This window comes from Pan paniscus, chromosome 5 (genome assembly GCF_029289425.2).
Source record: "Pan paniscus chromosome 5, NHGRI_mPanPan1-v2.0_pri, whole genome shotgun sequence".
NCBI lineage: Eukaryota > Metazoa > Chordata > Mammalia > Primates > Hominidae > Pan > Pan paniscus.
The window spans coordinates 77,492,177-77,516,433 of NC_073254.2; positions in this window are offsets into that span (position 1 = coordinate 77,492,177).

Consider the following 24,257-nt stretch of genomic DNA (forward strand, 5'->3'; position numbering starts at 1 on the left):
AATTACAGCTCTTTTTAGCCCTCTGTCTTCAAGTAAAATATCATGTGATTCATGATAAAAATAATTCCATTGGACAGAGTATTTTTAGGAGTAAACGAAGTATTCCTTAAAGTATTTTGAAAATGTAATGCATTATTCAACTATTGGTTATTATTTTAATTTTTAGATCTTCTTCTCCTTTGGATAACCTTCACATTTACCCCTCTAAGACATTCTGTTGGATACAATCAGCATTTTTCATCATTACACAGTGTTCAAGATGACTGTGTTAACATTGTATGTATCATAACATTTCTCCATAAAGACAGCTCCGTGGATATTAAGTTTTCACTATTTGAAATCTACCATGTGGTTCAAACTCTAACAGATTTATTTTTAGGATTGATTCTTTGTATCTTCTTTATGTTTTAGACCTCATCACTGAAAAATCACTTGGAGAACATTCTTATAAATTTACTAATGGCACCTCAGTGACTAAGGCTCAACGTAACTAATTGAGGAAAGTAAACATTCAGTGATGTAATGTGATTTGAAGCCTTTGCCTTATTGCAATGACTCCGGAGTGTAAAAGTATTACATGATCTAAGATTTGGACGAATAACGTTTCGTTCATTATAATTCGGGCTTTCAGGTGATTTATCTGGCTTTAATGCTCAATGTCCAGTAGCGTAAAATGGACTTCATTATTTCTATTGTTAATTACTTCTGCTACAGTCTTGTTGTGAGGTGTCACCTGGAGTTCTTTGTCTCAAGACCAAGTGAATTAAAGAGTGTGGACACAAAGGGTGAAGTTGGAGTGAAAGTTTAATAAGCAAAAGAAGAAAGCTCTCCACTGTGGAGAAGGGACCTGGTAGAGGGTTGCTGTTTTTACAGTTGAATGCAAAGGCTTTTATAAGAGACTGATGAGGGCTGGACATCTCATTTGCATAAGGCACAAATTTCTGATAGCTCCACCCAGTCTTCCTAATCAGCATGTGGGCTTTTAGCTTGAGTTACTCCATATTGCTTTGTTTCCCTTACTGCACATATGTCAGGGGATGGAATTTTCCATTGAGGGGGCATATCTGGGCAAGTCACCTGTGCAGCCTTTCTTATATTGTTGGCTGTGGGCATGTCTTAGGCAAGCTCCCCTGTGCATGTTCCCTTATCTGTGCCTGCAGGCTGTTCTTCTGTTTGAGAGAATTCAACCTAGGACCCAGCCTAACTGCCTGCCTGATTGGTTTCTTCCTTTCTCCTCTCTCACTTATTTTCATACAACCAATAGTCAAGACAATCTATTATTTAAATTACCATTGTGTGCAAAGACAGTAAAAGTACCTCTGGAAATCTTCAAAAAGCATCTAGTGCAATTTGGACATGCTCTATGCATTTGAGTATTCAAATTCATTTTGGGTAACGTTTAAAGAACTTATTATTTATTCAACTAATGTCTAATAATTCACTTTTATATGCCGAGCACAAAACAGATTTTCTTTCACATATGCAAAAACATAATTGAGCAAGTATACCTGTGGATATAGATATCAGATCTCCTAATAATAAAATCAATGTGGAAAATGTTGTCTTTCTTCCTAAAATGTCTTTGCAAAATTATGGCAGTAAGAGAAATCTGACATGACTGACTCCATCTCGCTTCTAGCCTCAAGGCTGGCTGTTTTTGTTCATTCCTGGGCAGGAGCCAAGCTAACTTTGGGTGAAATTTAGTTTATGATTTAAATTATAATAGCCCTTTCTCAAAACTAAACTTCCCTTATGCAAACTAATGAGAGGCCACCAAGTTAGAAGGATAAGAGGGGCCTGAATTCTAAATAATTACTAGCTATTATTCCTGAGATCACAAAATGATATGGTTTGGCTGTGTTCTCATTCAACTCTCATCTTGAATTCCCATGTGTTGAGGGAGGGGCCCAGTGGGAGATAATTAAATCATGGGGGCAAGTCTTTCCCATGCTGTTCTCATGACAGTGAATAAGTCTTGCAAGATCTGATGGTTTTAAAAAGATGAGCTCCCCTGCAAACTCTTTCTCCTTTTGCCTGTTGCCATCCATGTAAGATGGGACTTGCTCTTCCTTGCCTTCCACCATGATTGTGAGGCTTCCCCAGCCATGTGGAGCGATAAGTCTAATAAACCTCTTTCTTTTTTAAATTGGCCAGTCTCGAGTATGTCTTTATCAACAGTGTGAAAATGGACTAATACAGTTAATTGGTACTAGGAGTGGGGTGTTGCTTAAAAGATACTCGAAAATGTGGAAGCAACTTTAGACCTGGGTAACAGGCAGAAGTTGGAACAGTTTGGAGGGCTCAGAAGAACACAGGGAAGTGTGGGAAAGTTTGGAACTTCCTAGAGACTTGTTGAATGGTTTTGCCCAAAGTGCTAATAGTGGTATGGACAATAGACTCCAGACAGAGGTGGTCTCAGATGGAAATGTGAAACTTGTTGGGAACTGGAGCAAAGATGAATCTTGTTATGTTTTAGCAAACAGACTAGTGGAATTTTGCCCCTGCCCTAGAGATTTGTGAAACTTTGAACTTGAGAGAGATGATTTAGGGTATCTGGCAAAGGAAATCCATCCAAGCAGCAAAGCATTCAAGATGTGACTTGGGTGCTGTTAAAGGCATTCAGTTTTATAAAGGAAGCAGATAATAAAAGTTGAAAAATTTGTACCCTGACAATGCAATAGAAAAGAAAATTCCATTTTTTTTAGGAGAGATTCAAGCCAGCTGTAGAAATAAGTAAGGAGGAGTCTAATGTTAATTCCCAGGAAAATGGGAAACATGTCTCCAGGGCATGTCAGAGGTATTCATGGCAGTCCCTCCCATCACAGGCCCAAAGGTGTAGGAGGAAAAAAACTGTTTTGTGGGCCCAGCCCAGGGTCCTTGTGCTATGTGTAGTCTAGGAACTTCATGCCCTGTGTCCCAGTCACTCCAGCTATGACTAAAAGGGGCCAAGGTGCAGCTTGGGTTGTTGTTTCAGAGGGTGGAAGTCCCAATCCTTGGCATCTTCCATGTAGTGTTGAGCCTGCAGGTGCACAGAAGTAAAGAACTGCAGTTTGGGAATCTCTGCCTAGATTTCAGAGGATGTATGGAAATGTCTGGAAGCCCAGGCAAAAGTTTGCTTAAGGGGCAGGGCTCTCATGGAGAACCTCTGCTAGTGCAGAAGGGAAATGTGAGGTTGAAGCTCTCACGCAGAGTTCCTACTGGGGCACTGCCTAGTGGAGCTGTGAGAAGAGGGCCACAATCCTCCAGACCCCAGAATGGCAGATCCACCTATAGCTTGCACTGTGCACCTGGAAAAGCTGCAGAGACTCAATGCCAGCCCATGAAAGCAGCCAGGAGGGAGGCTGTACCCTATAAAGCCAAAGGAGAAGAACTGCCCAAGTCCATGGGAACCCACCTTTTGCATCAGCATGGCCAAGATGTGAGACATGAAGGCAATGGAGATCATTTCGAAGCTTTAAGATTTCACTGCCCCACTGAATTTTGTACTTGCATGGGGCCTGTATCCCCTTGGTTTTGGCCAATTTCTTCAATTTAGAATTGCTCTATTTTCCCAATGCCTGTACTCCCAAAAGTAATTAACCTGCTTTTGATTTTATAGGCTCATAGGCAGAAGAGACTTGCATTGTCTCAGATAACACTTTGGACTGTGGACTTTGGAGTTAATGCTGAAATAAGCTAAGACTTGGGGGGACTGTCAGAAAGGCATGATTGGTTTTGAAATCTGAGGACATGAGATTTGGGAGGGGCCAAGGGTGGAATAATATGGTTTGGCTCTGTCCCCACCCACATCTCAACTTGAATTCCCATGTGTTGTGGGAGGGAGCCAATGGGAGGTAATTGAATCATGGGGGCAAGTCTTTCCCATGCTGTTCTCATGACTGTGAATAAGTCTCGTGAGATATGATGGTTTTAAAAAGAGGAGCTCCCCTGCACAAGCTCTCTCTCTTTATGCATGCTGCCACCCATGTAAGACATGACTTTCTCCTCCTTGCCTTCCACCATGACCGTGAGGCCTCCCCAGCCATGTGGAATTGTAAGTCCAATTAACCTCTTTCTTTTGTAAATTGCCCAGTCTTCTGTATATCTTTATCAGCAGCATGAAAATGGGCTAATACACAAGATTTCCAAAGTCTCCAATTATTCCCGCAGATAACATCACTTTTGTAAAACATAAGATTGGCCTTTTGAGATGTTTTCTCAGGCTTTGGCATTTCTGACAACCTGATGGTCTTACCCAGATCTGCCAACCAGTCCTGTGGCCCAACCCAGGAACTGACTCAGCACAAGAGGACACCTTTTATTACCTACGATTTCATCTCTGACCTATTCAATTAGCATCCCCCCACCAAACTATCTTTGAAAAACCCTTAACCTCTGAGCCTTCAGGGGGATTGATTTGAGTAATAACTCCTTCTTCTGCATGGGGTGGCTGGCCTCACATCAATTATAATCTTTCTTTACTGCAATGCTATAGTCTCCATGAATTCATTTTGTTTGTGCAGATGGCAGGAAGAACCCATCAGACTACACTGTCATCTCTGAATCTGAGAACATATCAAATTCTCTTTGACAATTTGAACACAGGAAACATCATGATAATATAATGATAGATGTATATAGCTAGATCCAGAGGGAGTAGAGAGATGTCTGCTTTATTAGAGGGAAAGATGTTTTTGTTGTTACGGATTTAAATATCTAATATTTTGTTGTTATAGATTCAAATATCTGATATTGTTACAGTCTCACCAATGCAACACAATGTGGCAGTCTGTCACTGTGTGAGGTGTCACCTGAAATTATTTGTCTCATATCCAGGAAAATTAAGAAACATGGACACAGAGGGTGAGGTTGGATCAAAAATTTAATAAGTGAAAGAAGAAAGCTCTCCAGAGCAGAGAGGGGACCTGAATGGGTTGCCCTTTTTAGAGTTGAATGCAAAGTCTTTTATAACAAACTGCTGTGAACTGGGTGTCTCATTTGCATAAGGTGTGAATTTCTGGTAGCTCCATCCCATCCTACTAACGTGCATGCAGGCACTTAGCGTGAGTTACTCCATATTGCTTTGTTCCCCTTATTGCGCATGTGTCAGAAGATGGAATTTTTCCTTGCAGGTACATCTAGGCAAGTCACCTGTGTAGCCTTTCTTATCTGTGTGTCTGTGGGCATGTCTTAGGCAAGCCCCCATGTGCAAGTTCCCTTCTATGTGTCTGTAGGCTGCTTTTTTGTTTGAAAGAAATCAATTGATGACTCACCCTAACTGCCATCCTGACCAGTTTCTTCCTTTTTCCTCTCTCATTTCCCTCATTAGGGGTGGACACCCTAACTGCTGTTAGGGGTAATGGGGCAATGATTCTTCTAACTACTTCCTGGTGGAGAGGGACGTTGTGTAGGGGACCAGCATCTAGGGTTTATCTATGGATCCTTGGAAGAAAGACATCTCCATCTTGAGCTCCATTTGTGGTACCATCTCGAGTTTTATAGCTTCTAAGTGAGAAGAAACAATTTGGGTTATTAGAGGACATGCACTAAAATGAAACAAGGGTGAGGTAAGAAAAGCTCAAAAAACCCAAGGCTGCTGACACACCCAGATAACTAGTGGCTATATTATGACTGCTAAGATTTGAATACATGGGGCTTGGCTTTGGTTAATGTCCTTGGTTTTATTTTCCCCCACAAAGAAACCTCTAGGTTATGGGCACCCTATATACAGACATCCCATATGATTTTGGGGACATATACTAATATTATTTACTAAAATATAGCCTGAAAAAGATTAAACATCAATTTGGCAATCCCATGTATCTAAATATGTTAAATGATTTTGTTTACCTCTCTTCTGGATATTTCAGGGGCCCTTTGTAGCACACAAAAGCCAGGAGCCAGTAGAGACAATTTTCAAACTGAAATCAGTCTACTACTCCATTACAGAGATAAGAAAGAGTATGCATGGAATACAGAAGATCCTTGAGGGCATCTGTTAGTATTACCACATCATGTGATTAAGGTCAATGGGAAACTACAACAGCCCATTACAGGCAGGACTACAAATTGTACAGACCCTTCAGGAATGAAGGTTTGGGTCACTCCACCAGGAAAATAACCATGACCTGCTGACGTGCTTGCTGAAGGAAAAGGGAATACAGAATGGGTAGTGAAGAAGGTAGTTACCAATACCAGCTATGACCACATGACCAGCTGCAGAAACAAGGACTGTAATTGTCAAATATTTTCTCCTTCTTTTGTTAAAAACATGTTTGTGCATGTATACACTTGTACTAAGAAAACATCTTCCTTCTGTTTCTTCTTCCTTTGTCATGTGACATAAGATTTATTGACTTCATATCAGCATTTAAGTATTGTTAACTTTATGTAATAGTATTTGGGTAGGGGATTGGTGTATTTCTGGTTCTATGAAGAATAGTTGTATTATGCTAGGTGTAATTATGACCTCATTATTGTCTTTATTTGAGGGTTATGTATGATCCCAGGAAATGTGTATGGGTTCAAGTTGACAAGGGGTGGGCTTGTTATGGTTAATACTGAGTGACAACTTGATTGGATTGAAGGATACAAAGTATTAATCTTGGGTATGTCTGTGTGGGTGTTACCAAAAGAGATTAACGTTTGAGTCAGTGGATTGGGGAAGGCAGATCCACTGTTAATCTGGTGGGCACAATCTAATCAGCTTTCAGTGAATATAAAGTGGCAGAAAAACATGAAAAGGCGAGATGGGCCTAGCATCTCAGTCTACATCTTTCTCCCAGGCTGGATGCTTCCTGCCCTTGAACATCAAGCTCCAAGTTCCTCAGTTTTGGAACTCAGACTAGCTCTTTTTGCTCTGCAGCTTGCAGATGGCCTATTGTGGGACCTTGTGATCATGTAATTTAATACTTAATAAACTCCACTTTATATATATATAAAAAGGTGATATATATATATATACACACACAAATATATATGTGTGTGTGTGTATGTGTATATATATGTGTGTATATTAGATCTGTCCCTCTAAGAGAACCCTGACTAATACAATATCCCTTTGAATTCAGTCAATATGTTCACACACAAAATTTCCTTTTTAAGATTAATTTTTACAATCTTTCCACAACTTGCTTAAAGCCTTCAGTTTTATTTAATCAAATTTAATACAATCCTTTATCCCTAGGCAGGATTTACATTTCCATGCCTTTTAATATACCATTATCACAAAAACATTTCACTGTTCTTACACACCTTGCATGTAAATCTCTTTTATAGTCTAATTTATATGTTATAATGGTAACCATCAGCAATTTTAACTTTAATGTAAAACCTGGTAAGTTGTTTTAATTATATACTAGGTGCAGATAAAGTCTGAAATTTTAAGCTTAGTTAGCAGTGTGGTCAATTTCATACGTCTCTAGGCCTTACAAAGTTGTAAAGCTGGCAGTTTACAACTTTGAAAAATTTAGCAAACCTAGTGTCTGACTTACGTGATTTAGATCACCTATTTACATTTTGAGGGCATTTGCATTTTACCAATTATCTTTAAAAATATTTTTATTTCTTAAAGATTAAAGTCACATGAACTGTAAGTCATTATAGCTTTTATTTTTTCTTTAAAAATATTTGATTTAAGCTCTCATTTTTCTCTAAGCCAATCAATTACAGCTTTTTAAATAAACATCACACACAACACATATATAACTACACAGACAAGCAGAAGAAGAGCCAGTAGTTATAAGATTTTTCATTTGTCAATTGTCTAATTGGATTATTGGCCTCTGGGTGGGGCCCTTTAAGAGCAACAGTAGGAAAATACGTAGTATCTAGGGCCTAATAAACGGGTAAAGCTTGAAGACAAAAAACAGATTTTGAGAGGGAGCTATCCACCTCCAATTCCTGGGGTTCCATGAGGAAAATATATGTTTCTCCCAAAATGGAATTTGTGTCACCTTTTCTGCTTCTCCCAAGGAGCCCCAGGCCATCAGAATTATCTTAGGCCTCTCATGCATGCATTAAGTGTGGCAAAACAAAATGGAGAAAAATAATTCAGTCAACCATGAAAAAACCTTTTCCAGAAAAACAAGATCCAAGAAGAGAAAAACATAAAGGCCCTTTAAATATACCTATAACTTGGATATCCACTTTCAATTAAGCTGAGCACTCTTTAAGAAAATTCTTTTAAATATCTTGTTACCTGCTTTTAGCCACACCAAGCGGTTAATATTTCTGGCTTTTGAACTTTACCCACAGTAACCTCACAGGTGAAACCAATAAGCCTTAAATAGATTATGACTTAACTGTGAGTGTACAAGGTATTTTCAAAGGGGTGGCAAGCAGCTTTTACAAAATCTACAACCTTTAAAGACAACTTAGAGAAAGGAAGATTTAAGAAAGGAAGTTAGAAGTTGTTCATGAAGGGGGAAGAGAATTAGCTGTGTAAAAGTTACACAGCTATTAACTTGAAAGTATTAATTCCCCAAGCCAGGATTGAACCCAAGGTGCCATTGTAAAATGGCAGAGGCTAAAACAAAGTGTTATCATGGGGTTACAGGTCATGCTAAAGGGCATAAAACATGATAGAGGCCTGTAGCAAAGTTTGTTACTGACCAGTTTATTGGGGTGGCTTCAACAGAGGGCTTATTGAGTCCCAGACCTTCATTCCATTCCAAGGTATCCCTCTTCTCTCTGCTTTTTCTTGTATTTCTTCTCATTTTCCTGGACTTCCTCCTTGTCCCTATTATAAAAGACCAAGATGGTTATTCTTAGGAGATTTTCTAAGGTGCCATCTGGTCCTATAGCCTGTTTCTGCAGCTTCTTTCTGATATCAGAGGCCACCTGAGTAAACTTGTCTTTCCAGATTTGCTGTTCCTCAATTGAATTAGGAGATAAGTGTGTTTTACCAAAGCCTCTTTAGCCTTTCTTAAAAGGCTGAGAGATTTTTATCTAACTTTTGATTTATCATGGATAGCTTAGAATAGTTAAGAGGTTTGGCTCTGGGCCTCTGTAAGCCCTCTAATATACACATCAGAAAGTGTTTTATTTTCCATTAATCTATGGGATTACTAGGGTTCTAATTAGGGTTTTCAAGGGTCAATGCCTCTCTTTATACTGGGAATAAGGATCCTACCTCTTTCTCACCTTCTTTCCCATTTTGACTGGCTTTTTTTTACTGGCTATAGGAGACATGCTGTTCATCTCTCAATTTCTCTGCTATATGTAGGGCTGCCTGTTTCTCAACTGCTGTTAAGGCTTGATTTAAGAATAACATAACATCTTTCGAGGAGAATTTAAATACTTGGGTTAAATCCTGGAAGGTCTCTATACATGAGTGAAGATGAGGCTTGCTGAGAGCAAACTTCAGGGTCTGAAGGTTAAAAGAGATCTGGGCTACACTTGAGTGGACTGCAGGCTTGAAGATGGGTTGTTACCCATCTAGAAAAGAAGGGATATGAAGGTGTCTTTTTCCTCCTTTATAGTGATCCAGGGTGGAGAGAAAGATAGAAAGGGCACCCCCCTTTTCCTCTTTTCTCCTGTCTCTTCTGGGTCCCGGCAACCATCATAGGTGCCATCCATGAATGAAAGCATGACCTTCACCCATGATCCCGGAGGAAGCTAGTCTACAGTAATAGTCATGCTTACCTATGCAATACTCTAGATTTCTGCCCTGCTTCTTTCCTAGCCACTTGGCCCATAAGGCTCCTAGGGTACCCCAGGGGTCCGGAAGAGATTGTACAATAGTTGGATTTGGGTGAGACCCTCTGATGGAGGGAGCATTTCTAAACTATCTCTGGCTTCCCTTGCTATTGTTGTAGTGAAACATTGAAATCCCAGAGAATAGGACTGATTGACTTCCAAAAATAAAATCCCCTTTTTGTTTAAATGCCAATTTAGTTGGATAAAGAACAGGGACCTCAAAAGAACATAGAGATTTAATGGCTGTCCTTCCTTTAATGGAGACAGCACTGAGGTTAGAATTTGTTTCTCAAGGGGAGCTTCCTCCCAACTGTTGAAAGTGGAGTTTTTCTGCTTACGAATAGGGTATGGGGCCTGATCACTAAGAAGGGGACAGAAGAGGGAAAGGAATTGGGGAACTAGAGGTTTGGGGTGAAAGGTCAACAGGCTCTTCATGGGGAAAAATCCCACCTCACTAGGTGTCACTGTAGGATTTGAAATGTTAGGTAAAAATTCAGACTCTAAATTATTGCCAGGCTGAGGTTAGAAAGAAAGATGTGGGCTTGGTGGGCTGTTCTAACAATATGCCTCCTAGTAGGAAAAAATTAACTTGTCTCATAGAGGAACTGCTTAAATTCACTGGGCAGTGATGAGCTCTTACATGGAAAAAAAAAATCAAGTGGAGGAGGGTATTCACTCAAAGTGAAACATCATTTTACACTGTGCAATGAATGTCTATCACTGGGGGACAAAAAGGCCCTTACTAGGTGAAAGTTTAGACTGAAATCTTGAAATCCCCCTATTTCAAGGAAATCACGGAAGCAGCAATTTTTTGAGTTACATTTCTGGTTTCTAAGGCACTTGCTAACTTTACCCAACAAGATTATCTCCCTGGGCTGTAAAAACACCCACAACATTGCATGCAAAGAAGGGGTATAAAACATGGTAGCCATGAAAAGAAAGAAAGAAAATGTGATAGAAAAGTCTAGAAGTCCTGGTGTCAACATATTGATGAACTGTTGGGGGCTGGAGTTAGTCCAGTGGCCTTCAGGTAACACTGAGGTGTAGCCTTCAGCTAGATGCCTTCAGTTGCCCCAGGACCTCCTTCCAGCCCCACGTGATGGCTAGGTCCTCCATGAAAGGAAACTGGTTTAGAATAGAACTGACATTCCCTCCACATGAGGGCCATGGGGGATTCACAAAGTCCTCTCATGGAAAGGCTGGGAGCCATGCTATTTGTCTTTAACTGGCTGACAGTGGTGCAGTGTTTCCATTTTAAAAATTGAGGGCGAGAAGCCTCAGAAATAAAAGTAAAGGGTTGGAGGTCTGCTCCTACTCACACTTCTGATGTTTCCTTTCCTGGCCAAAGCATCAATATTAAACTTAAAATTTTAAGTGACAAGATTTACTTTTTTGTTACTAATTTAACAAACAGTATTTTTGCTAGTATCTACATTCCAAGAAGCTTTATTCAGCAGTTAGATGCCACCTCGTCTAAGAGTCCACCATATACTCATTACACTGTTCCTGGTTTCTCTTATTTGATGTTTCTACAATATCACATGCATTTCTCTGCACTTGTATTTAACACACATTCTGTTTATGTGTTTTTCCTTTAGATATGATCCCCTTAAGTGCAAGGCCTTTCTCGTTTATCTTCAAAACTCTTTCACCAAGCCATAGTGTTTGGTACACATTACATACAAGACAAAACAAGAAATGATTAATTGAATGAATTAATAATACATAGATAGTCTACTGTCTAAAGTAAAGGAAGTATTATTGCTATTAATTTTTACTCATTCTTCTCCTTTCCTTATTGAATCCACTCATGACAATTCTAAGTGAGAATATTTTTAAACCTAAATAAAATATATTTGAATCCTTATCAAAAACTTGTTCATCATAATTTGTTTCCAATGGTGTGGTCATAAATCTTTATGAGCCAGCTCTCCCGAGTAACAAAAATAAAATAAAATATAAAAGACTTGCTGTGTAGCATTTGTCTGATTTCTGTGATGTAATGCTCCCAATATGGCTGAATTCATGCTACCAACACAATGTCACTGACACAGAGTTGGGAAAAGATATGCACAACTGGGCTTCCTGAGTTAAGAAAAACAGTCTCCAGGACACCCCTTGCTGCTTCTATGCCATGTCCTGCATTACTCATTTCAGTTGGCTTTGCTGAATTGGCTTCCACTACAGATTTTCAGTTGCTCCTTTTAAGGACTGACTTGTACGTGGAGAGGTAATAAATCAAGGACATTAGAGCAGTAGACTTTCAGGTTTTTTAAAAATGTTATTCTTAAATACATTTCTTAAATCCTTAAGATCACCAATAAACCACAAGGAAAATTATATGAGCTCTTTTTCAGAAAGCATATTTAAAACTCATATAAAAGCATGAGAAATACAAGATGGATACATTTGAATCTATTTTGATTTGTGTTGAGGAAGGTTGTATTATAATTAATAATTTCATCATTTTAGGAGGGGGAAAATAGTAGACCATCATCCTTTAAAAATTCTTTATTATTTTATGTTAACAACTTCCTTCTTCATTTTTCAATTAATTTAAGTCTGGCTTGTCTCTGATAGTAAAACCCAGAACTTTAAACATTTGAGGTAAACCACATGTTTACATATTAATGCATTTTAGGTATCTTGGTTTCTGGCTTACAGTTATTAGAATCAAATGTGAAAAGACCAGCTCAGCTTATCGTTAAACACCCTATCAACTGAAGCTTGGAAAAAAATCAAGAGTAATGAGAGTTATTTAACCCATATACTGAGTTCTGGAGATTCACTGGTTTTTTTTTTTTACCATAATTTACAAATTCTAAAATATTTTATTAGTAATCAAGTCCTCTGATTAGTTTAAATCATGATAGTGGCAAAAGTACAAGAGAGAAAAGAGAGTTCAGACAGACACTTGAAGATGTTTTCCACATTCTCAAAAAGTTTTTGAAGATATTCTTTAAAACCCTGAAACATAGAAAAGTTTTAATAGTCAAAATTAAGCTCATTAGTGGCAATGGGCTTCTAATTTCATGTGTACAAGTAACTGATAGAATTCAGTGAACACAATCATTTTCTTCCAAGAGTTCAAAATTGGATATTTTCAAAAACAGAGTATTTCATTAAATTCTGGTATACATGTGAAGTTCAGAAGTCAAACCTCCTCTATCAAAGGAGTAAACAGAAACAAAGATTCTTGAGCATATGTTTCAGTCTGTTCAGGCTGCTACTAAAAAATACCTTAGTGAATCCGGGAGGCGGAGCTTGCAGTGAGCCGAGATTGTGCCACTGCACTCCAGCCTGGGCGACAGAGAGAGACTCCGTCTCAAAAAAAAAAAAAAAGAAAAAAGAAAAAAGAAAAAAATACCTTAGACTGGGTAGCTTACAAACAATAGAAATGTATTGCTGACAGTTTCTGGAGACAGGAACATCCAAGACCAAATTGTCAGCCGATTTGTTATCTGTTGAGGGCCTTCTGCTTACAGATGGTGCCTTCTAGCTGCATCTTCACATGGGAGAAGAGATAAATAAGCTTCCTCAGGCCTCTTTATGGGGGTACTAATCCTATTCATAAGGGCAGAGCTCTCATGAACCAATCATCTCCTAAAGGTTCCAATTCTTAACACTATTGTATTGAAGATTATATTCCAAAATATGAATTGTGGGGAATACACAAACATTCAGACCATAGCGGCATGGAATATCACAGTTCTAATTCCAAAGACAGGCTGCTATGGTTTTCAAATTGTGCATACATTAAAATGAAACATTATGTTTTTTAATCGATTTGTATCAGATTATACAACATAATAAGTTTTTAATATCAAGTGAAATGTAAACAATAATCAGAACATCCTGAGGCCCTTAAATACAAGCCAACAGCCATGTTTACTTTTGTAGGATGACAAATCATCAGGAGAGATTAATTATATCAATACATCTGTTTATCAAACTTTATTGAGGCAGAACATTGTGTAACATATTTATGCAATTGTATAGCCATATATAAATTTATATGAATATGTATATATAAATGATGTAAGGAAAAATTCGCTGGAAATTATTTTTTATCACATGATAAATATCACTCATTTTTATTTGATTTATTAAAATATATTTAAACAGTTCTAGGGTTTGCCAATTTGCGCCAGTTGAAATACTAAAAGCATATATTTCATTTGCCTCACTTTCAAGACCAAAATTATTTCTTCATAATGTTGCTGTGCCATATAAGTGGTGGTGAACATGTGGAAACCTTTTGAATCACTTGTTTTAATGCGAATCTGGTTTTTAATTAATTGTAAAAGATCATCTGGCTTTTTTTTAATCCTAATGTGTCTAGACTTTAGTATTCCTTATTAAGCATTCCCAAACTTGTACATGTAATTGGTTAACTAAATGAAAGTGTGTTCAGTTAAAATGATACAGAGCTGTTTTAATACATTTTAGGTAATAAACATAACAGAACTAAGGGGAAAAGTTGCTGAAAGTTATTGGGCAAAAATTTACCAATCAAATTTTTTCCTAAATAAATAATGTGTGTATTGCTGCTTTGCAAAACTAATGCACCTTCTGAATTATGAAATATATAATTTTACTGAGAGAAAAATGAATAGCTGATAACACTGCTAAGGTTTATTGACTGATTTTCATATGCCAAGATGCACTTTGCTAAGCACTTTACATGAATTATAATATCTTGGGTAGTTCTCTCAAAAACTTTTACAAAGTAGGTATTGATATTATTTATAATTACATTTTAAGAATTTGAAGCACCAGAGGAGTTAAGTAACTTGTCAAAAGTCATAAAGCTGGAAAAATCTTGGGTGATGAATAAAACCCAGGTCTGAGATTTCAAAAATCTAGGTTCCAGAACAACACTGCTCCTCAGTGATATTTTAGTCACAATTTAAGCATACATCTTTAAATGCCAAAGTTTAGGGGTCAGCAAACTGGCCTGTGCTTCAAATACAGCCTGTTGCTTGTTTTGGAAGTTAACACTTCATGGAAACACAGTTCCACCTATTGGTTTACATGTGCCTATGGTTGTTTCATTACAACATAGTTGAATAATTGTACCTGAGACCACATGGCTTACAAAGCCTAAATATTCACTATTTGGTCCTTTACAAGAAAAGTTTGCTGATCTGTGCTTTAGACTTTTAATTTGAAATTTGAAATCCATGTCATGTTCTCAGATATTTACTACACTTTCTGTTTCTATCAATTTGGAAATATTTAATATGGTTGGAGTAATAATTATATATTTAACAAATACATCAAAATTATATGATAGAAGCCTAAGTCCTAAATCTTGCTCTAAAGAGAAACAAACAACAAATGTAAGTTGTCATCACTTATCACAAAATTAGGATCTTTTTCTATAAATTCTATTGTAAAAATTGCAGTTTCATATAAATGAATTATGTATTGTTATTATGGTTCAACCTAAGAATTTTTCTAGCCTAAAAGTATGCATATTGGGACCAAAACATAGTTAATAAATGCCATAAAATAGCATATAACTCTAATGAAATCAAAATATAAAATATCATTAGCTTTGTTAAAAGAGTATAAAATAAACTGTTAACATGGACAAATTATATTAACTTAGTTACTTAATTATTAGAAATAATATGAGAAATAACATTAGTTACTTGAGAAATAGTGGGCCATCTATTATGTTTATTACAAAGGATGCAGCTTTCCAATCATTTTGCGTATTTATATATTCAAAATTAAATATATGTTTCTCAGCAGATTCCTTTGCAATAGGTGTCATAGAGACATTTAAACACAATGCAATCTAAAGGACTATGTCCCAGAAAGTAGCTGGGGGCCTGGTCCCATTTTATACCATGGCATTTTTTTGGTGAATTCATCATAATCTAAGTACCTGGTCATTCCATGTCTAAAGCTGATTTGATATTCCACTGGTATGTGCCTTCCTTACGATTAGCACACATTCATAGAAATATATGCATGAAATTATATTGTTATTTTATTTATGCTTAGTAAAGAAATAATTGCTGAATGGATGAGGTTCTGATTCATCTTCTCTAATAGTTTACAAAACTATACTATGGCATTACAATCTCCTGTAGCAGATCTTCATAGTACAGACCACGTTGTTTTCCATTCCTGTTGGACCTGTGGTATCATTTTATTCATTTTTTTCAAGGGCTTATACAAATATTAAAGTTACTTGAGGGCACATTTGAGGTGGTTTGATTCCTCCAAGCAAGTATATTAGAAGGTTAGACCTTTGACAGATCTCCTCTCATAACACAATTCCACATAATTCTTCACATTATGTAAGAGAGGGAAGGAAAATACTTGTTAGCATGTTTCCTTTAAAATGACTGACTAGAAGAATGTATTTTAAAAGATTAATAAATAATAGAGTCTTCCTAGGTTCTACCACACTCTGACCAGTGGAGTGATTTTGAAGTGATAAGCAAAGAGGGACACAGTTTACCCTTCCCTTTAACCAAACTTATCTAATGGTATCCATCTCTTCTTACCACTTGAAGATATCCCCCTACTCAAATGGTAAAATAGGTTGGCTAAACAGAACCAAGAACCATTATTATTATTATTATTATTATTATTATTATTATTATTTTCTGAGATGAAGTCTTGCTCTGTTGCCCAGGCTGGAGTGCAGTGATGTGACCTCGGCTCACTGCAACCTCCACCTCCCAGGTTCCAGCTATTCTCCTGCCTCAGCCTCCTGAGTAGCTGGGACTATAGGCACCCGCCACCATGCCTGGATAACTTTTGTATTTTTAGTAGAGATGGGGTTTCGCCATGTTGGTCAGCCTGGTCTTGAAATCCTGACCTCAAGCAATCCACCCCTGTCAGCCTCCCAAAGTGCTGGGATTACAGGCGTGAACCATCGCACCCGGCCCCGAGAACCATTTTAATTTAGGAAGAATAAGTTTTCCTCTAGACAGACTGAATTTTAGATCCCATTATCATTTAATTTAAGTTTCTTAGGTGCAATTCTGTGATTTCTGCATTTAGTACATTAATATTCACACCATCAATCACTTATGAACCGTATACACTCTGCATCTACCTCACTATTTTACTGATTTAAGATATCACTGTCATCCAGGTGCGTTGGCTCATGCCTGTAATTCCAGCACTTTGAGAGGCCAAGGCAGGTGGATCACCTGAGGTCAGGCATTTGAGACCAGCCTGGCCAACATGGCAAAACTCCACTTCTACTAAAAATACAAAAATTAGTTGGGTGTGGTGGTGGGCACCTATAGTACCAGCTACTCGGGAGGCTGAGGCAGGAGAATCACTTGAACCTGGGAGGCAGAGATTGCAGTGAGTGGAGATGGGGTCATTGCACTCTAGCCAGGGTGACAAGAGAGAGACTCCATCTCAAAAAAAAAAAAAAAGAAAAAGTCACTGTCAAATCTAAAAGCTACTTCTTAGTCATCATTCAACTTGATTTATCAGTATTTAATATTTTAATCATTTTTTGAAAACGTTGATTTTTTCCTGGTTTCCCTGACTGGTTTCCTAATTTTACTAATTCTTATCTCTTTCTTCATTCTTATTTCTTTGTCTTTCTAAGTAAAATTTGTATATTAATTCTACATTTCTCTTAAATAGTCATCCTCCCTGTTATGCATATATCAGAGAATTGAACTTTTTTGTCCTGTGTGTTGTGTTTTTGTGTTGAGCTTGTGAAATATAGGAATCAGATGAGGAACTTACTCATCTCACTCTTCCTGGCAATTAACAGGTAAGGTGCTGAAGGCAAACAAAGTAAAATCCTCTGGATCCCAACTGAACACCCACATTATAGCACCTTTGGCACAAGCAATAGACTAGTCTTGCTTTCATGAATGGTGGATATGTAACATAATATGACTCAGCTCCAAAGACCTCCTAATCACTCACGGTGATCCTTCACTATATCTACTTACCCAAATATTCTAAGAAAATAATCTTCTTTACTGTGTCCCAACTTCCCTAAGGTTGTCTGGTTTCTCATCTCCCTAGTCATCTGTAGATAGCATTGAAATGAGAGTTGCATGACCCTTCGCAGGACCTGCAACAGGGGTGTGGCTCACCTGTTGGGCCACTGCACCTTCTCACACCACTTACCGGAGGGGAAGCATCCAGACGGGCAGGTACAGGAGCCGGGGCCAGTACCTTGGGGCTCTGGCCCCATGGTAGTGTCTAGGGGTGGGTGCTGTGACTTACAAAGCCCAAGTGGGTGTGCGTTACAGTGCACTCTTTTAGCTTTGCCATCTGCAGATGGCTTAAGTGTTAACCAGCTCAGTGTCCTCTTGGTACCCAAATCCTCGTCTTGCATCCAGGAAGAATTGGGTTGCACATGGACTTCAAGGATGAAAGCAGGGTTTTTATTAAGTGGTGGAGGTGGCTCTCAACAGGATGGATGGAGAGCTGGAAGTGGGATGGAGTGGGAAGATGATCTTCCCCTGAAATTTGGCCGTCCAGTGTCTGATCTCCTCTCCAATTGCCCTAGCTGAACTCTCTGAGTTCAGACATTCCTCTTCTCTCCTTCTCTGCTGCACCATTCTGCCATTCTTCTGCTCCTCTGGTCATTTCCTGGTCTGCCTCTGGAGCCTGGGGTCTGGGGCCTACATGGGTACAGGTTAGAGGGGCATAGCAGGCCAAAAGAGTGTGAAAACAGGCATGCCTGTTCCCATATAGGGCTGTGGTTTCCAGGCTTGAGGATGGGGCCTTTGCCAGGGAACCGCCCTCTTCTACCCAGTGTTTCCATGTCTCCTGTCTGTATCAGCATCTCCTGATTTCTTCCCATATTCAGGAACACAAGCTCTCCTTTCTATAAGAGCAGAAAATACTTATATCATCTTCCTAGAATTTTGTTCTATTCTTTCTGAAGTAAAAGAAAGGAAAAATAAAACAAAATTGTGTTTTCCTATCCAAATATTTTAGATGTTTATACTTCTTACCAGATCACATTTACTTTTATATCAAACTAGTGAAGTAGGTATTTTTTCCCTACTTTACATCATAGGACATCTAAGTAACTTGTTTAATGTTACACAGCTATTAAAGATTGAGCAAATGAAGTTCAGATGTGACTTATTGCTAATTATATACTTGTAGACATTACTGATTGTAACCATATATTTTGACAAATAAACAGTATGGAGGCATAAGACATGAAATAATAAATGTTACAGGAAAGATTGTTTTTGTTTTGTTTTTTAATATACAGAATTGACTTCTCTAACATGATGAGACCACGCTTGTGCTCTCGATGAGGAAAAAAAAAATAGGCACAATGCAGTGTCACTTGGATAGCTGTTACTTATATGGATGTGGTGGACACTTCATAGAAATGATTTTGAGTCAGTGTTGACTCACAGCATTAAAAAAAATTTATGCAATACCTAATTATTTTAATCTGATCCTTTAAAATAGCTTGAAGGATGTTATTTCCATAAAGCGAAATTCACTTTTAAACTGACAATAAGCGTGAATCATTTCATTTCACCAGTTAGTTTAGTAACAAGCTACTGAAAATAGAAGCTTTGAAGTAGTCTTTCAATCATTTCTGTCTGAGTAGATGTATTCTTTTTTTTTTCTTTTTTTTTGAGACAGAGTCTCCCACTGTTGCCCAGGCTGGAGTGCAGTGGCACGACCTTGGCTCACTGCAATCTCCACCTCCCAGGTTCAAGCGATTCTCCTGCCTCAGCTTCCCAAGTAGCTGGGACTACAGGTGTGTGCTACCACGCCCGGCTAATTTTTTGTATTTTTAGTAGAGACGGGGTTTCATTGTATTAGCCAGGATGGTCTTGATCTCCTGACCTCGTGATCTGCCCGCCTCAGCCTCCCAAAGTGCTGGGATTACAGGCGTGAGTCACTGTGCCTGGCTGATGCATTCTAAAACGAATGAGCAATCATAAGTCCTGGTGTAAATTGCTGCAAAATGAACAAATGAGTAAACAGCAAATGCAGAATCACCCTTTTTTTTCTGTGAGATCCTTTTCAACAAGACAGTGACTCAAGAATCTGCCTGCTTAAAAATTCACCAGAACTACTTGAGGAAATAAGTAGCAATTTTCCTCCCTTAATCTAATCAACTGGATTTTTATTTATGGTTTGCAAGCCATAGTTTCAAATGCATGGTCTTTGTACTACATTTTTAAAAAGTTATCTGGAAGCCTTCTATCCAATTATGATACATTCTTTTTTTCTTTAAGGATGTAGCTATGAATAAAACATTTTAGCTTTTTCCTTTGGCTGATGTCAGAAAAGCATTCACAAAAGAGATGACAGCAAAACAGAATTTTGAAAGATGAATTGCAGTCAAATACAATTTTCACTGTAAGGTGGGTGTGACTTGGGAAATAGATGTTTTCAGGAATAATGTAATCAGTTAACCCAAGATCCTCCCCACAGCCACCATTCAAAAGGACTTGCTGGCAGTGTGCAAGCCTGATTCTACATCAGCCACTAGACAGAGCTAATCAATATCTCCTAACCTCTATTTACAGAGTAGCTGAGTGTTTAATAGGCTTTGGAGGGAAAGAGAGAATATGAGAGAAGGAATCAGGAGTTTTTGAGTTAAGTATCAAAACACAGTAAAACTGATTTTATATGCTATTTTTCTCATCAAGAATCTCTATTAATTAGCTTTTTAATGTTTTTCAAAGAATCAATTTATGTTCCTATCAACCTGGAGGCACTTTAAAACACATGTAATGTCAGAGTCATTAAAAAGAAACTAAACAATGTTCTGTAGAGATTTAACATTAATATGTCTCATTAAATTTTAATACCCTAAGAACAACTAATCTACTTTTGATAAAATCTATTTTAGTGTACACAGGGAGAAAACTTCAGTTGTGAGTCTGAGGACTGCTCAAGACCACTTGTCACTCACTGACCAAGTCACAGTTCTGATCCTCAAGTTACTTATTTGTAACATAAAGGGCTTACTTTACCTATTTGTTAAGTAACTGCTCCATCTTAAAAGAAAAAAAAAAAAACCCCTACAAGTTTCTAAAATTACTTTATAGCAATAAAATTTTGCAAAATTACTCCATAAAGTACTGTTTATCAGGACTAGTATTCTCTCTATCATAACTTACTGTTAGGAATTAATGCTGCCCAAACAAAGCTGATCTGTAGAATTAACTAGATTATATAAACTACTCTATAAATTTAGTGTGATTTCAGTAAAAATTTGTGTAAGGTTTATGAAATTATGCGAAATGCTGATCATAAAATTCATAAAGAGTAAAAGACCAAGAAAAGTGAAGACAATTTTGAGTAATAGCTAATTATTGAGTACTGACTATTTGTTAGCCATAATGCTTTACATAAATGAGCACATTTAACTTTTGAATGAACACTATGATATAAAAATCATTAAAACCTTCATTGTGCACAAGAAGAAACTGAGAGTTTAAGTAACTTGCCACTGTCGTACTGTGAACAGAGGATAGAATTGGGATTTGAATTTGGCTATGCTAGCTGTAAATATTATATATACACCAATATATTATACTGCCCATATACTACAGAAAAGCAGACTTTACTTACCAAATAAGTTGAAATTAATATATTATAATTTTGGCACAGGAAAAGGCAAATAGAGAAATGGATGTAAAGAGATAGTTCAGAAGCAGATCTGTATTGATATAGCAGTTCAGAATATACCAAAGGTGATGGTCTTACAACCACTTACTGAAGAAGTGACAGATTATTCAATATATAATCCCCTAAACATTGCCTATTCAAATGAAAAAAAACATAAATGAGTACTTTAGCTTATATGGAAAAATATAACTCAGAATAAATAAATATCTAATTTAAAAGAATAGCTATAGACCTCAGAGCAAAAAGCATTTCTTCAGTAATACACCCACGCCAACAACAACAAATAAAAAGTATGATTCATTTTACCACATTGATGCTTAATATAGCTGTATAACAAACTGTATATATATATATACTATATATAGTTAAACCATAAATGATACACTGCAAAATTATATTTGCATTGCCTATAACTAACCAAGATTTAGTGTCTGAATGCATAAAATGTTGCTATGTCATAACAAAAACAATTAATGAAATAAATCAAGAATTTGGACAAATCACAGAAGGAAAATCTTAATTGCTAATAAACATTTTATAAACTCAGTATTCCTAGAAATTAAGGAAGTGTTTATTAAAGCAATGAGATATAATTTCATATCTATAAAATTGACAAAAATGCAAATAAACATGTATATAATAGTACTTAATGGGCATGGACTTGGAGAAGCAGAACCTTGCCAACACTACCAATAGGCATGTGTACAAGAATAACCACTTTCAAGAACAATTTAGCAGTGTCTGCCAGAGATAGGCAACCACATACACTAAGAATTAGCAATTCTTTGTGCATAAATAGCAAGTGAATAATTATTTTAATATTAAAAAATGAAACAACTTACATTTTGAGTAATAGAGAAATGAATTAAGTCAATTACACTATATTTTTCTAATATCCAGAAAATTACATAATATGAAGTTATTAAAACACTATATCTATAGTATTAACATAGATAAATCTTGAAAAAATAACAGAGTAAAAGCAAATTAAAAAGGAATATGTATAGCATAATGTCATTAACATAAATATGAGAAATATACTAATTAATGCTGTGTTTATGAATATGAGATTACAGATATAAATTTGGACATACATGATAAAAAGAGGGCCTTCAATTTTATTCTACTATTTTAGTTCTTTTTAGAATAATTTACTTTCTTTTTAAAAATTAATATTGTAAAAGACCAAACCATGTGTTAAATGTGGGTGGTGGACACAGTGTCTACTATGGTATACCTTTGCTGTATCTTTTAAATATTTCACAATTTAAGCAAATTAAAATTTAAATAACTTTAAGCTAAATGGAAGTAATGTAAATTTTACAGTTTTTGCTTTTCTCTGGTCTATGTGGAAGACTGAAAACAAACTTTTTTTTAATAGCACCATCATTACCTAGAGCATAAGATTTGATTTTCACAAAGATATTTTGAAATTTACACATCGAAAATTGAAAAATTCAATGTGCCTTCAAAATCTGTAGAATAGAGTATTATGTCTAAGTACATTTCTTGACTTGGAAATGCAATGTAAAATAAAAGGGTAAAGACATATAATTATCAAGTAGATTTTAACATTTTTTAAAATGCCACATTATTATTTATATATTTTAATTATAAGTATATACACTTTGATTTTTTTATTTAAAAATGCAATGCCAATATGTTGGCTTAAAAATTGCAACCTCAGAGATGTGATCTTATTTGGCAAAAATTGCAGTGAGTGGGACCTCAGAGATGTGATCTTATTTGGCCAAAGGGCCTTCGCAGATGTTATTGTTAAGACGAGGTCACACTCATCTTATGATTAATTTAATCCATTTATGGATTAAAGTTGGCCATAAATCCAATGAGTGGTATCCTTGTAAGAACAAGAGAAGGCCTGGTGCGGTGGCTCACACCTGTAATCCCAGCACTTTACGAGGCCGAGGTGGGCTGATCACAAGGTCAGAAGATCAAGAACATCTTGGCCAACATGGTGAAACCCCATCTCTACTAAAAATACAAAAAAAATTAGCCGAGCGTGGTGGCATGCACCGGTAGTCCCAGCTACCCTGGAAGTTGAAGCAGGAGAATCGCTTGAATCTGGGAGGTGGAGATTGCAGTGAGCCGAGATCGCTCCACTGCACTCCAGCCTGGGTGACAAGAACGAAACTACGTCTCATTAAAAAAAAAAAAGAAAGAAAGAAAATTAGAACAGGATTAGACACAGAGAGACACAGAAAGAAGAAGGCCTATGTGATGACACAGGTAGAGAATGGAGTGATGAAGTTATAAACCAACAAATTCCAAGGATTTCCAGGAACCACCAAAAGCTAGGAGGGTGGTGTGGAAAAGATTCTCCTCAGAGCCTCCTGAAGAAATCAACTCTGCTGACATCTTGATTTTGGACTTTTGGCCTCTTGAACTGTGAAAAAATAAATTTCCATTGTTTTTAAGCCATAACTAATACAAATATCATTGCCTAATAAAATAAACTGGAGTTGCATGGAAAAATAACTTATTCTAGGACTGACGCACAGACAATATAAGCCTAGAGTATCATCTTGTAGTGAAACACACACACACACACACACACACACACACACACACAAGAAGCAGAGATGGTGTCATGTCAAAGTGACTCAGAAGCCAATATGAGGAGGTTCCTAATAGCAAAAGTTGGAATAACTTAAATAATAAATAATGATAATATTAGATTAAAATGCAAAAACAAAATAAATCTCCATGAAGCCATACTAATATAAATTATAAAAAAATTGTGAGTAAATTAAAAATAGGAGAGAAGAAAGAAATCTTTCTCATGAAGAATTTCAGTTAATCTATGTAGAATTAATTGCATTAGCTAAGTTCCACTGATGAATGCTAAAATTAGCAGGTAAAGATTAAAGAGAATAAGATCTTTGCATAGCCCCAAAGTTCCTCCCACAAATTTATTAAGTATAGTGTGGTTTTACTGT